Here is a 16,760-nt window from a genome sequence, read left to right on the forward strand (position 1 = left end):
CAAACTGACTAACCTTCAATTGCAGATAAACCAGCTGTGTAACGGACAGGAGATTTCTCTTCTAGTGGGTTGGATTTCAACCCGTCCTGCAAGGCCAAACCCCCATCCGTCACTCAAAAAAATAAATAAGAAATAAAGAAAATACACTCAATTCAGAAATCTAGCCACAGAGTTTCTCAAAGGCTAATGACAAAAAAAAGGAAAAGAACGGTAGATGAAATTCGTGTAATTTCTTAATTATGGATGCCACAAAATAAATCTACACAGCCATTTTATGTAAGTACAATAGTTGAGGCAAAAACCAACTAGCATTTAACGTCATTCATACTACTCATTTATCAGTTGAAGACATAGCCAAATAGTACAAGGAAAAATTATACCTTCGTAACATACAAGTAGAAGTTTAAAAAGAACACAGAAAATAGACACCAAAAATAAAAGAAATAAAATTAGACCTTTAAGTCATCGGCATAATGAAGTTCCCACTTACAAACCATACACTAACTTTGAAAATATCTTAGCATATTTGTTAGTAGCAAAACATGAAATGAAATAGTAGAACACGATTTAGTAACTACACAAACAACCCCAGATTAGCCCCGTGATACACACACCATATAGTCCGCAAAATACTAACACTTAATGCTTCCAAAGTCTGTTGTAAGCTCTATCCGGCCTACTGTTGACACGCTCCTATTATATTCTGTGGGAGAAAAACAAAGAAAGGGGTAGGCGAATGCCCAGTAGGAGTCGTAACGACGAAAAATAGTGCCTGCGGGGAACATAAATTAATAGACAAGCAGCAGCCATCAGCTAAAACAACTTACGCAAAAATGTAAAGCATTGCACAATTAAAATACAGAACTGAATAAAGAGCTGTAAAATTAGAAATGTTACTCTACTATTTACAAGGCCAGTGCCAACGTCAAGGTAGTTCTGGTTACCAGCCACCGCTACAGAAGCGGTCTTCCGGATAGCCACCGAGGTGGTGGGGTGCCACTTAGGCCCGACGGTCCTATAGTAGAGTCACTTAGGCCCGACGGTCCTATAGTAGAATCAATCTAGTTCCCTATCGTGCTTGTTCATAAGAAGGAAACACCCACAAAGATTACTACAGAAAATTCATTTCACTTGGCTGTTTAAATAAATCATTTCACCAGGGCTTACCAAAAGCACAATGGACCATTAGCTAAAATGGTGCTTGATTAAAACAAATAAACACCCAACAGTGAAGACAAAAATCCGAATACCAAAGTCATTAACTAAACTTCATGGGATTCACTTAAGATGGAAATGTGGTCATATAAATTGATGACAAGAAAAAGAGATAAAACAGATGATACAAATTTGAGCAGTAAAAACAAATTAGAAAAACCATGGTTAACAAAACAGAAGCCAAAGTCTCAAAACCTGACGTCAAGAACAGTAAACAAATCAAGTAAGAATAATGGTTTAATTTAGTTTAAAAATTTCTCAAAACTGGAATAACTCCCATTTTGTTTTGGATACAAGTAAGCTTAAGAATTTGGTGACCCATGAGAACACGACTAATAATATTAAATCATGAATTGCAAGGTAGTGAGAAGAGCAAGACAAAAAAAAAAGAATCTGTTGGCTATAAATGAAGCTTCAAATACAAATCCCATTTGGTCATTTTAACAAACAGTTAAAGGGTTTGTTTAAAAGTTTTCTATAAACCCTGATTTTCGATGAATTTCAATCTTAATACTTGCATAGCATTTCAAAAATTCATTTGTAACACTTGAAATTTATCACAGTAGAAACATGCAAGGTTGAAATTGATGCAGCGGATATTAGAGAAACTAGAGAAAACAGAAGCGTTGTTCAGACTTCAAATATTCCTAAGAATATCGACTATGAACGTTGATTAATATCTAGACTTCGGTTTCCCAACTTTAGATAAAAATCGATTAAACTTGAACAAAGTTTGATAAAGAAGATATATATTCCAAAAAAAAGTTGCCCTAAACAATTTATGATGGACTCTTTTATAGACTTGGGGAAAAACCCTAACTTGCTAGTCAAGAAAGGATGAAAAAAACCCCTAAACCGACTCAGACCCTAATTTGCTATTTTTGGCAAATTTTGGTCGACCTAAAATAATGAAAGTACTCATAAAATAAAACAATTCGCCTCAAACGGCGGCCCAAACAGACTCCTAACGAAAGAGTTATTAACAAAATAAAAACTTTCCTAAAATAGCAAAAACGTATGTTTGATGCCCTAAACGATGGAATTTGGCTAAATTCTGAAGACCAAGGCAATCGAAGATCTTGTCCTGTTCTTTGGCTTGTTTCCCATCGAAATGGACCCCTAAGGATCTAAATTACGACACTTGGATTTTTAGCCTGCTCATCTGCATTAGAAATGCAGAGAACAAGGGAGTTTTAAAACAAGTTTGTGGCTAAACAAGACTATCAAAATCAGGGGTCATTTGGAAAGGGATTTTGAACAAAATGTGTTAAACTCATGGTTATAAAAACATCTTCAAATAATCATTTACTAATCTTCATGAAAGATTACATTTAAACAGTATTGCACATTTTCAAGAAATTGAAGTAAATGATACATAAATCAACAAAAATGAGAGAAGGACAAATTAGCGCAGAAGCAGTTGGTACTGAAAATTAATTTCAAGAGAAGAAATCCCCTACTGTAAATGGTTAAAATTCCACTAAAAATCGCAGATTATCAATCAACAATTTCATTCTAAAATCAGTAAGAAGATTGATTAGCACAACTTAAAACCATAGTTCAAAAGGAAAGAAAAGACCCCTACCTCAATGGCAACAGGTGCTCCCCCAATGGATCAGCAAAAATCTCAAGGTGAAAATGGATTTCTTTCTTCCATTGATCTCAATTAAGTCCACGGCTCAAAATAAAGCAAATGCAATAAAACCAAGGGAAAGTAAAGTTAAAAAAAATAGAGCTAAGTTTGGGTTTCTAAAGAAAATTTTCTTTTGATAAAAACACGTGTAACCCATGTTTAAGGTTTCTAGAATTTTCTTAGATTCTACTAACCGTGCACTCTAATACTACTAAAGGGATAGTCTATTTAGTTTTAGGCACTCATTTTATGATTATGGAACTCACCATGGCTATTCCTATCTGCTACCAGGATTGCACGCGAACACTACAAAACTCTAGTTTCCCACTCGAATGGGTTGAACTCGAACTTAAAGCCAACCAGATAATTTAGGCGGTTGTTACACCATCAACACCTAAAAAAGAATTTGGTCCCCCAAATTCAAAAATAAACGAAAAGGCTATGAAGGTTACCTTACTCCTGGTACTTGTCTTGTTCTTTGCGCATCGGGCTTGAATTCCCAGGTTGCTTCTTCAAAATACTGCAATATACTACTTTCACCGTCAAGGTAGTTTTTGTTCGAAGATCTTGTTACCTTGTACTGGCTTCCACTGTAAATTGCGTCGCCATTCGGCTGTGAATCGCTCCAAATTTTAAAATCCAGTGGTCACCTTCTGGAATCGGCATAACTCTTTGACGCATTCTGTTGTTTTCAATCGCTTTCGGATGACTTTGATATTTGAAGTAGTTTCTTCAAACACTTCTGGACCCAATATGCTCCTTTCACTTTGTATCTGTAGTCGATCACGCATGCCTGATATATATCTTCCGGAACCTGAGAAGTCTGTTCTAAATCAGCATCTACCGAAGGTGAAATGCGAAACCCGTATCTAGCTCGATCCTATAGCTTGTTAGAAACTCTCGTGATACTTGGACATTTACAACAGGTCTTACTCTAACCGACCGACAAAGGAATTCGGTGTACCATGACAATTTCTTTGAAGTAAAAGTTGCATAGGGTATGACAATGTCTATATGTTCTATCGAAAGAAAACAAGTTGACTTTGTTAGTCGACTAATGGTCACACTACTACTATCTTTTCCCTGCCAAAATTCATACCAACGAAGTCCAATGGTTGTAACAGTCCTTCTGGTCATAAATGCTTTGCTTTGCTTTCTCTCGTGGATATGCAAGACGCCCTAATTTAAATAGAACAATGTTCTTTCTGAGACTCCTCTAACTAGTAGTTCAGGACACACTCATCTAATCGGCATAAAAATTATGGCAAGTGTAAAAAAAGATTTTATATATGTATTAGTTGTCAAAGTGTATTAGGAAAGCTTGCGCAAGTCATAAGCTTAAATAAAAAGGGATCACACGTGCAATAACAGGTAGACACTAGTTTAAAGTTAACACTTGACACTATGAAAAGGTAGAAAATGTTCTTGTCCAACAAGCACATGAGACACAAAAGGACAAAGCTAGGAAAAACAAATATTGACACAAGCCCCATTTAGCTAGACTAAATATTTATCAGAAATCTTTTAAGTAAATACATTGAAATGGAAGCATAATTTCAAATGGAATCAAATGAATATCATTTCCAAGATATAAAGAGAATTTCGGAGAATTATTGAACGAGTTTGAAGTACTAAATCATTATATGAAAAGGGGAGATGTGACATTTACTAGTTCAGACCATGGGTGTTGTAAACCACAGGAAGTTCATTTTTCTTTGATCAAAAGCAGTTAAACAAACAAGGGATTGCATGCAAAAAGTTCCAAGTGGTGACTACAAGGTGGGTAACTAAGAAAAGGGTTAGAAACTATAACTGTCACCACGGTTTTTCATTCAAGGGAAAATCGGCATTACGATGAATTAAGTTTTTTTTTTTTAAATGGGAACTCAACTCTACCCAGTGGTTAAAATTTAAGCCAAAATTAATCAGAATTAGGATTGCGCATTTCTTTGAACCACGATTAGTCGATCAACCCTGACAAAATATTAGAGCCTATAAAAAAAATCGTTTGCAACTTTCAAAATTGGAGCATATGTTAACAAGAAGTGACTAAGTATGCAGTTAAATCAAAGTGAAGATATGGGAATCACGGATGTCAAAGTAAGTATTCCGGAGGGTTAACAATTTCCTTTCAAAACAAATAGTAAGGCTTATGATAGTTGGCAAGTCAAGAAGAAATTCTCTTTCAGCAATGTTGGCAAGTCAAGAAGAAATTCAAAGTTCAAAATTCAATTTTCCAATTTCTATTCTTACTGGGACTTGCAGTATCAATCAAGTATCAACGCAAAAATCATGGAGAAAGTTGATTGAAAACTAATATAGGGCAAGCATCGAAAACACTGTTTTTAGCTAAGTTTTTTTTTTTTTTTTTCCGAATAGGTAAAATGACTCCAGCAAACTTTTACAACGTCGTATTATAGATTAAGCAACACAAAACCTATCTCACACACCTGACTGGAAATGTAGATCATCAGAAGAAATTATTAAACTCTCATGGCCTGAAAATGGTGAGCACAAAGTGAAACTGAAATTTAAAAAAATGCGGAAAAAAAATAAAAAATAAAACCCCTACCTCAATGCAAGCCTAATCTTCTTCTCCTCCTGTACTTACATAACATCAAACTCCTTCTCGATACCTACCAGCCTTTGAGAGAATCCTCTGTCCCACTAATCACTCTGTCATTTCCTACATTTTTCTTGAACTCCTTCAAGTCTACAACAGTGCTCGACTGACCATATTATCTAATGCCAACCGCAATGGTCATAATTGGACCTGCCAGCTGTTCTAAATTGCAATCGATGGGTTTTGTCCTCTTGCTGAGATTGTTATTCTTACTTAGCTTTAGACTACAGATATGGCACACTGCGACATCTTCAAAACAGAACAAATTTCAGACTCGCAATTGGTTAGTAATGTACATTACTAACACACACGTAATGATATGTATATCACGGCATCCAGTTAGTTTCCCCAATTCCCAAAGCAATGGAAAATCGATCAAATAAATTTCCACAGTAAATGTTTTAAAACATTCAAGTAATAAAAACTGAAAGAAAGTAGTAACTACAAATATAAGGCACCGGAAAAGTAGCAAGTACACAACTCACAGTCCAAGTAAATCGGAACCTGGCTCTGATACCAACTGTAACGGACAGGAGATTTCCCTTCTAGTGGGTTGCATTTCAACCCGTCCTGCAAGGCCAAACCCCCATCCTTCACTCAAAAAAATAAATAAGAAATAAAGAAAATACATTCAATTCAGAAATCTAGCCACAGAGTTTCTCAAAGGCTAATGACAAAAAAAGGAAAAGAATGGTAGATGAAATTCGTGTAGTTTCTTAATTATGGATGCCACAAAATAAATCTACACAGCCATTTTACGTAAGTACAATAGTTGAGGCAAAAACTAACTAGCATTTAACGTCATTCATACTACTCATTTATCAGTTGAAGACATAGCCAAATAGTACAAGGAAAAATTATACCTTCGTAACATACAAGTAGAAGTTTCAAAAGAACACAGAAAATAGACACCAAAAATAAAAGAAATAAAATTAAACCTTTAAGTCTCGGCATAATGAAGTTCCCACTTACAAACCATACACTAACTTTGAAAATATCTTAGCATATTTGTTGGTAGCAAAACATGAAATGAAATAGTAGGAAAACACGATTTAGTAACTACACAAACAACCCCAGATTAGCCCCGTGATACACACACCATATAGTCGGCAAAATACTAACACTTAATGCTTCCAAAGTCTGTTGTAAGCTCTATCCGGCCTACTGTTGACAGCTCCTATTATATTCTGTGGGAGGAAAAACAAAGAAAGGGGTAGGCGAATGCCCAGTAGGAGTCGTAACGACGAAAAATAGTGCCTGCGGGGAACATAAATTAATAGACAAAAGCAGCAGCCATCAGCTAAAACAACTTACGCAAAAATGTAAAGCATTGCACAATTAAAATATAGAACTGAATAAAGAGCTGTAAAATTAGAAATGTTACTCTACTATTTACAAGGCCAGTGCCAACGTCAGGGTAGTTCTGGTTACCAGCCACCGCTACAGAAGCGGTCTTCCGGGTAGCCACCGAGGTGGTGGGGTGCCACTTAGGCCCGACGGTCCTATAGTAGAGTCAATCTAGTTCCCTATCGTGCTTGTTCATAAGAAGGAAACACCCACAAAGATTACTACAGAAAATTCATTTCACTTGGCTGTTTAAATAAATCATGTCACTAGGGCTTACCAAAAGCACAATGGACCATTAGCTAAAATGGTGCTTGATTAAAACAAATAAACACCCAACAGTGAAGACAAAAATCCGAATACCAAAGTCATTAACTAAACTTCATGGGATTCACTTAAGATGGAAATGTGGTCATATAAATTGATGACAAGAAAAAGAGGTAAAACAGATGATACAAATTTGAGCAGTAAAAACAAATTAGAAAAACCATGGTTAACAAAACAGAAGCCAAAGTCTCAAAACCGGACGTCAAGAACAGTAAACAAATCAAGTAAGAATAATGGTTTAATTTAGTTTAAAAATTTCTCAAAACTGGAATAACTCCCATTTTGTTTTGGATACAAGTAAGCTTAAGAATTTGGTGACCCATGAGAACACGACTAATAATATTAAATCATGAATTGCAAGGTAGTGAGAAGAGCAAGACAAAAAAAAAAGAATCTGTTGGCTATAAATGAAGCTTCAAATACAAATCCCATTTGGTCATTTTAACAAACAGTTAAAGGGTTTGTTTAAAAGTTTTCTATAAACCCTGATTTTCGATGAATTTCAATCTTAATACTTGCATAACATTTCAAAATTCATTTGTAACACTTGAAATTTATCACAGTAGAAACATGCAAGGTTGAAATGCAGAGAACAAGGGAGTTTTAAAACAAGTTTGTGGCTAAACAAGACTATCAAAATCAGGGGTCATTTGGAAAGGGATTTTGAACAAAATGTGTTAAACTCATGGTTATAAAAACATCTTCAAATAATCATTTACTAATCTTCATGAAAGATTACATTTAAACGGTATTGCACATTTTCAAGAAATTGAAGTAAATGATACATAAATCAACAAAAATGAGAGAAAGACAAATTAGGGCAGAAGCAGTTGGTACTGAAAATTAATTTCAAGAGAAGAAATCCCCTACTGTAAATGGTTAAAATTCCACTAAAAATCGCAGATTATCAATCAACAATTTCATTCTAAAATCAGTAAGAAGATTGATTAGCACAACTTAAAACCATAGTTCAAAAGGAAAGAAAAGACCCCTACCTCAATGGCAACAGGTGCTCCCCCAATGGATCAGCAAAAATCTCAAGGTGAAAATAGATTTCTTTCTTCCCTTGATCTCAATTAAGTCCACGGCTCAAAATAAAGCAAATGCAATAAAACCAAGGGAAAGTAAAGTAAAAAAAAAAAAGAGCCAAGTTTGCCTCGCGTTTTTAGAGGCCACCCGAAAGGATTTAGGGGTCATCAATTTATACCCAGCCAAAGACTCTAGTTAAGGGGTACCCTATATGATATTGAAGTTACATAAATGCCCTTCTGGTAAAACTGTATAAAAACCAAATCAAAAAATTCTACTCATTTCAACTGTATAAGAACGCGAAGAACGCGTACCCGGCAATGTAGTCGGTGGTGGCGATTCCGATAGTCAAACACTTCGTCAACTTCAAATGGCCCCAATTAGGTAAGAATCTATCATTTTTGGGGTTTATTTCGCTTTAATTCGTCGAATCGAGAAAAAAAATTCTAGGGTTTTCGGTTATTTATCCAGATTCGGGCGATATTCATGCTTATTTAATTCTGAATGTAGTCGTGTTCTTCATTTCTCAAGAACATCGACAGTATTCGGGAGAAAGATTTGATAATTATCTGCCGAATATTGGTGGTCATATCTTCCTGGATACAAACTGCTAATAATCGGTAGTTTAATGAATTTTTTGGCTACCGAATATATTTAAGTAGACACACAGTATTCGGAAGAACACTCACTACCGAATGTATATATTGAAAAAATCTCAAAATTTCTGATATAGGAAAAATCCCATTTTGGGGCCAGTATTTGGGCCATCGTACATTCGGAACTTTACAAAAAACCTGTCCTCTGAATATTACAAGTTCAAAACAAACCACGCCATGGCTCCAGGTGGTTCCAAGGGCCAATATTGAAGGTTAGACAGCCCATATTCGGAAGTTTTGGTAACTAATTTAACTTCCGATTAGTTCAAAGACAAAATTTGAAAAGTATAAGTTTTTCCCAAATTCTGATTTTTGGGTCATCGTACATTCGGGACTTTACAAAAAACCTATCCTCCGAATATTACAAGTTCAAAACAAACCACGCCATGGCTCCAGGTGGTTCCAAGGGCCAATATTGAAGGTTAGACATCCCATATTCGGAAGTTTTGGTAACTAATCTAACTTCCGATTATTTTAAAGACAAAATTTGAAAAGTATAAGTTTTTCCAAATTCTGATTTTTGGGCCATCGTACATTCGAAACTTTACAAAAAACCTATCCTCCGAATATTACAAGTTCAAAACAAACCACGCCATGGCTCCAGGTGGTTCCAAGGGCCAATATTGAAGGTTAGACAGCCCATATTCGGAAGTTTTGGTAACTAATTTAACTTCCGATTATTTCAAAGATAAAATTTGAAAAGTATAAGTTTTTCCAAATTCTGATTTTTGGGCCATCGTACATTCGGAACTTTACAAAAAACCTATCCTCCGAATATTACAAGTTCAAAATAAACCACGCCATGGCTCCAGGTGGTTCCAAGGGACAATATTGAAGGTTAGACAGCCCATATTCGGAAGTTTTGGTAACTAATTTAACTTCCGATTATTTCAAAGACAAAATTTGAAAAGTATAAGTTTTTCCAAATTCTGATTTTTGGGCCATCGTACATTCGGAACTTTACAAAAACCTATCCTCCGAATATTACAAGTTCAAAACAAACCACGCCATGGCTCCAGGTGGTTCCAAGGGCCAATATTGAAGGTTAGAGAGCCCATATTCGGAAGTTTTGGTAACTAATTTAACTTCCGATTAAGTTTTGGTAACTTCCAACTTAATCGGTAGATAAGAATTTAAGTTTGTCGTCGAATGTCTTATTCGGGGGTAATACATGTATCGTTAACAACCGATTGTAGTGCACCAATGATACGAAACCTCAACGGCCATTATTTTCAGAAACCTCAACGGCCATATTTTCAAAAATTAGATCCGTTGGAACTCTAATCTATATAAGGAGGGTAACCCCTCTCAGTTATTATTGAGTAAAAAATCGGAATGAAAAACCTTTTCAATGGCAAGTCCATCATCAATCGACAACATACTTCGAAGATGCAAGCGAACAACTACATCGATTGCAACAATGGAAGAAGAAATACAAAAAAGGAACAAACAACCCAAAAAAAATTAAACCATCGTTAGTGGCAACGGAGGAGGAGGAAGAGGAAATCAAGGCTAAGAAGCGAGGTCAAGAACAATTCCATCATAGAGAAAGATTAAAACAAGTTGAGGAAGAGACCGAATGGATAAAAAATTATTACATTGTGAAAGATCTACCCAAAGAACAGCAAGACGATCGTATATTTTGGATTAACGTTTCATTGGGTCCTTTTGTTGGTAAGTACAAGAAGCCACGCCAAATTATGAACCATCGCATGTTTCTTCAAGGGTGCACCATGTTATAAAATTGTGCACCGAGTATAACCGTATTCTTGCTAGGAACAGAGACGACAGGTTTGCGGCACAAGATGCTTATTCCAAGTGGAGAGGAGAGTCGTTTCTACATTTCGAAGCCGCGTTGATTGTTGCATCTTGGACTGGGAAAAAAGAATAACATGTGATGTTTGAGTGATGTAAATTCAAATTTTTAATATTAATCGGCGGTTTGATAAAATATGGAATTCCCGAATATGATTAATCGTATTGAAGTGTTATAATACTGTTGTTCCGATTACATAGTTTCAAATCGAGTGTCACTAACATGATTATTTTGAACTACCACGCACATGTTATCTTTTGCCTTGTTCATAAGCCATTCCTTTGCCTCCTTCTTACTTCCAAATGTCTAAACGTGCATAAAACAAAACAAATCTAATAAGCATAACCATTTAACATATAAATTTTGAAAAAAAGAAAAAAGTAGTAATGAGTATACCAAATCGTTTGCATAGTATAGGGAAGTGTCGGGCCTCAAATAGAAGTCATAAACAAACTCTTCAACGGCCTGCATATGAAAGCAACAAATTATTATACAATAATCGGAGGTTATTAAATAAGTCAAACTTACGAATACTCTATATTTGGAATCCTATCGGTTACCCAAAACACCTGATTTATGCAAATGAATGTACACAGTTTACTGAGTGCAAAAAATGATATAATCGGAAGCTAAAATATATAGTAAACCAGCCGAATATAATAACCGGAAGATAACTTTTTTAATCGATAAACATCCGATTTTCAAGTTTTCGGAAATTTTATTTCGAGGCCACTGTTATATTCGGCAGTCAAAGAATGTTAAACTATTACCGATTGTAAAGGATAAGAATACTGAGTTTTGAAATTTTCTGAGGAATTCGTTTTTGGGGCCATTCGGGGGTAAATAACTCTACATAACTACCGAATGTAGATATTTTTGGAAAACCAGTTTGGAGTTTTTTCTCATCTTCGGCAGTAAACTAGTATCTTGTAACTACCGAATATACATATTTGGTACTCAGTGTGTTATATTCGTAGGTTTATTCTACAAATTATCTACCGAATCTGGGTAGTTCATCGCATTCAATGCATGCAATAATCGGTTTTTCTTGTTTACAAAAGCACACAAACGCATGCAAATCGAGTATTTGAGTTTCTTAACACAATACCTGTGTTTTACATGCATCGTTAGCTTCAATATTGGGCGATTCTCCATTTTCTTCCATGAAAGGGTCGTCTATGTTTTCCTCTCCACAAAAGTTTGGATCATTCAACATATACCCCAAATCGTCTTCTCTAAACGGTCGTGAACCCTCAACATTTTGTTCTTCGTCATGATTCTCACCTTCTTCTTCATATCCATCCATTTTTGTAGTGATAAAATGGGTTTTCTCTTTTTTTCCTTCACCTTCTTCTCTATAACTCTAACAACTCAAAAATGAAAAAGAAATGGAAAAAATGAAACACAAATCATTCTAATACTGCACCGACTACAATCGGAAGTCTGGGAAATATTTTGGCTTCCGATTGCAATCGGAGGATAACATTATTATCATATCATCCGAATATATAAGGGTAATTTCGCCATTACGAATTACGCGAGATAAGGGCTGGCTATATTTTCCCTTTGGGTGACCTTTTTTGTTTTATTGTTGGCCCATAAATCCTTTCGAGTGGCCCCTAAAAACGCGAGGTAAGTTTGGGTTTCTAAAGAAAATTTTCTTTTGATAAAAACACGTGTAACCCATGTTTAAGGTTTCTAGAGTTTTCTTAGATTCTACTAACTGTGCACTCTAATACTACTAAAGGGATAGCCTATTTAGTTTTAGGCACTCATTTTATGATTATGGCACTCACCATGGCTATTCCTATCTGCTACCAGGATTGCACGCGAACACTACAGAACTCTAGTTTCCCACTCGAATGGGTTGAACTCGAACTTAAAGCCAACCAGATAATTTAGGCGGTTGTTACAAGCTGATTGATGGACAGGCGAAAATCCTTGGTACTCAGAATATCTTGATCAGAAATCATAAGAAAGTTATCCTTGACTGTGCAAAGGCTCGTCATTATGCTCGCACTATTGATCGAAAAGTCAACGTTCTAACTTTTGAACATGGTGTCTCTACGTCAACAGGGTCAAGGATATAAGTGACTCCTACTTTGATGGACCATTTCAGAGGTATGAAATCATCAAGGAAAACTGAGTCTTATATGCCTAGTAAGTCTTCTTTTTGAATTAGTAGGAAGAATAACTAGTGCTTTGAATAGCGATGATTGTGACTACACATAGCTATTTTTGTTTTCATCTTGTTATGTTATTTTTTAGGTTTATCGGTATTAAATTCTAAAAATATTTGGAGGATGATGTTTATTGCAGTATTTTAATGTTTTGTGATATTGCAATATTTTTATGGGATATGTATTGTTTACGTCTGTGAACTTGAAGGTCCCATATTGCAGTCAAAAGTAAAGTCGTTCATTAATCGGTATTCGTATTGATGAAAGGACGAATGGACTTTTGACATATACAAAAATTAAGCCTATGTAATCATTAATTTGATGGAAAATAGGATAAAATCTTTTGTTCAACAAGGATAAAGTCTATTATGTCGTTATGATGGAAAATAAAATAGATCCTTGTATGTTATCCACGGTATTGATCTTCATTGATCCATTTTATTATGTTTTACCGTGAAGGCTCCATTGTGTGTCTTATGTTGAGCACCATACAACTAAGTCGATTTACCTTGGATTTGTTGGTTGTTCCATAAGATGCTATATGTCGAGCATTAAGAACTAAATTAATCAACTAGTTTGGTTATTTAGTTTGTACTCCACAAGTTTTATTTCTTATGTCGAGTACGTATATAGTTAAGGTTGTCATATTCTATGATGAACTAAGTCGGGGTTCCATAAGTTCTTTTATATTGAGACCAAAATAATTCAATTGATTACTTCTGTGATTTGTTTGGTTATTTGTATTCCAATTAGATTAATTATAGGTTCTCTTGTAATTAATCTAGTTGAGTTTTCATATATTCCACAAGTTCTTGTGTTGAGTATATGAAACGTTACACTATCATGCTTTTGGTTAATGTAGTCATATATTCCGTAAGGTTTTCCTTATGTTGAGTATTTGAACGGTTAAGTTAGTCATCTTCGTGTGATTGACATAGTCGTAGCTCCGTGAGTTTACTTATGTTGAGCACTTTCAATTAAATTGATCACTTTTGTGGTTTGATTTAGTTGCGTAATCCAATTGAATTAATCGTGGGTTTACTTGTGGTTAATTTGGTTGAGCTTTGGATATAGAAAATCATTCCTATGGTTTTTGGTGTCCAATATAAAATCCTTATTTTCTTTCGAAATTAAGGTCGCTCTTGTTGTTCTCTCGGGAAAGACATCAAATGGGGAAGAGTTCTTTTGAACTTGTGCTTAATGGTAATATCTTGCAGGGAGTGTGGCTGTGGAATCTTATAGGGGTTATCTTGTATCTTAAAACTCCTTGATGAATGTTGTTAGCTTCGGCTATTAGTTTGCATCTAAATTAAGTTGGTATGTATTTTTCTTTTGGTCATGAAATGTCTCTTGTGGAAATTTCATTATGATCCCATTCTTGTACCTTTGCCAATTTTATTGACAAAAAGGGGGAGAAATATTGTAGTTCACACTACAAATACATATGGTTTTCGGATCATTGTGTAAGGGGGAGTGGTTTCTATGATCTAGATGGAGTATTGACTAAGGGGGAGTGATACATATCACCGTAGTATTATTGTTAAAGTCGTGATACAATTGGACTTTGATGTTATATAATAATACTATGACACTGTATAATAATGATCGAGAATCTCGATTTCTCTCATTCTTATAGCTACGAATCTTCAACGGTGCTAAACTTACAACCTTTGGGATCATTGGAGTACTTGGAAGGACGAAGATTTCAAGGAACATTAAAGATTAGACTATGGAATAGGAGCCACTAAAGTTTATCTTTTTTGTATTCCATATGTATTAATAATTTTGTCACTAAAATTGACAAAGGGGGAGATTGTTAGAGCATAGCTCGGTCAACCTCACATGCGTTGCTCTCTCAAGCATGTTTGTCCATGTTAGTGATCAAAACTATAAGTCTTGATTTCTAGCCTACATAGCTAAATCTTGGATTAGGATAGTGTAGTTGAGATCAAGGGCTTCATGGCGATTCATCATACAACGACGAAGATCTATACAAGGAACTGTGGAACTTCATCAACAAAAAGGTATGTGGAGACTTGAACTTATCTATCACTCAAAACTCTATCTCTTTTATCTCCTACTTCTTATGAGACAAAAGTCGTATGCTATATAGACTAGATCATACACATTTGACATTTCGAGCTGAGCATTCATTGCTTATTATTTATCTCGAAATCGTGTGTTGGTAAAGCGTTTCGATTTGATCAAGTTTATCTTCACCTAGTGACGAAAGTCATGAAAAGTTTCAATCACTTTGAGAATTGCTCTGACGTGAATCGGTCTGTGAATAACGACTACATAGCGTTCTCTGAGAATGTCTCAATGATTGAAATGTGAGTTTAGATTACATAACCATGTATTCCTTGAACCGAAGTTTTCGAACTTTGTTGATCAAGAGAAATCGGAAGGATTGTGGAATTGGCTTGCCAAGTCCGCGAACTGTCGGAAGTTCTCCACCGAGAATTTCTGCTGGAATTTTTCAAAACTCGTTTGTGTGCTAAGTCCGCGAACTGGCGGAAGTTCTCATCCCGAGAATTTCTGCGGAGTTTGGAAAACTCAACCGATTAACTTAAGTCCGCGAACTTGTTTGTGAACTTAAGAGGTTATGATCTAAAGATGTGCTCTGAACATAAAACATTAAATTACTAAGGAATGCTTTATGCAAACCGTGGCTATAATGTTCATGAGCCGATTCAATCGAATCGAATCATCTTTGTTTCAATTGTGTCTTGTGTAGTTACATAGGATCTCATAGCAATTGAACAACTCTTTAACTAGTTCATTTGAGTCAATTGAACTAGTTATGGTGAAGAAGAACAAGGTTAATATGAAATGCTCATATGGTTAACCTTTTGGGTTACTATATTGAACCAACATACACGTACACGTTTGGGCATGGTTTTCACGAACCCAGTAAACGTCTACCCAAGTGTGTGTGACAAGCTAAGTTTTCGATCTAACGGTTGAGAAATATTAGCTTGAATCTAAATAAGGTTTTCATCTAACAGTGAATATGGATTGCTTTGTAACTAAGGAAAAATCCTGATTTGAAGGCTATATAAAGGAGACATCTAGCATTGTGCGAAACTAATACCCACACGTCTATGTGCTACTAGTGCTCCCGCTAGAGTCGATCTCCATTAACCTTTGATTTTCTTCTCTAAAATCAGGTTAACGACTTAAAGACTTCATTGGGATTGTGAAGCCAGACCGATATTACTTTATCGTAGTTGTGTGATCTGATCTTGCATCTTCTATCGTACGAGTACAATCAATTGATTGGCTTGAGATCGTGAGAGTTCTCCGATAGGCAAGATAAAGAAGTCACAAACATCTCCGTCTCAATGTTTGTGATTTCTCGACAATCCGCTTGTGTAGTCAGGAAGGATTGTAGAGAGGTGATTGATTAATCTAGGCTGTTCTTCGGGAATATAAGACCGGATTATCAATTGGTTCATGTTACCTTGATATTATATCTAAAGACGGAACAAAACCTAGGGTTTATCTGTGGGAGATAGATTTATCCTCTTATAGACTTTTCTGTGTGAGACATATCTGTTTATTATCAAGTCTGTGATTTTGGGTTACAACAACTCTTGGTTGTGGGTGAGATCAGCTAAGGGAATCAAGTGCGTAGTATCCTGCTGGGATCAGTAACTTGGATTGGTGAGAGACTGATTGGGGTTCAACTATAGTCCAGTCCGAAGTTAGTTTGCAATAGGCTAGTGTCTGTATAGCCTTACTACAGTGTGTATTCAATCTGGACTAGGTCCCGAGGTTTTTCTGCATTTGCGGTTTCCTCGTTAACAAAATTTCTGGTGTCAGTGTTATTTCTTTTCAACATTATATTTTATATAATTGAAATAATACAGGTTGTGCGTTCATGATCATCGATTGGAAATCCAACCTTTGGTTGTTGATTCATATTGAGTGATCC

The 16,760-nt window shown here is 35.6% G+C and overlaps 1 long non-coding RNA gene across 2 annotated transcripts; it reads right to left on the reverse strand.

The window, feature by feature from the left end:
* Positions 1–289: 289 nt before the first annotated feature.
* On the reverse strand, positions 290–5,946 carry LOC113343752. Of its 2 annotated transcripts, none has more exons than XR_003357386.1 (2): positions 2,801–5,946; positions 290–772 (listed from the first exon to the last, which is right to left on the reverse strand). It is a non-coding gene; the product is annotated as an uncharacterized LOC113343752 (long non-coding RNA). The 2 variants fall into 2 exon arrangements; XR_003357387.1 differs by having other exon boundaries at positions 307–772; positions 3,301–5,946.
* Positions 5,947–16,760: the final 10,814 nt, after the last annotated feature.

This window comes from Papaver somniferum, unplaced genomic scaffold (genome assembly GCF_003573695.1).
Source record: "Papaver somniferum cultivar HN1 unplaced genomic scaffold, ASM357369v1 unplaced-scaffold_65, whole genome shotgun sequence".
Taxonomy (NCBI): domain Eukaryota; kingdom Viridiplantae; phylum Streptophyta; class Magnoliopsida; order Ranunculales; family Papaveraceae; genus Papaver; species Papaver somniferum.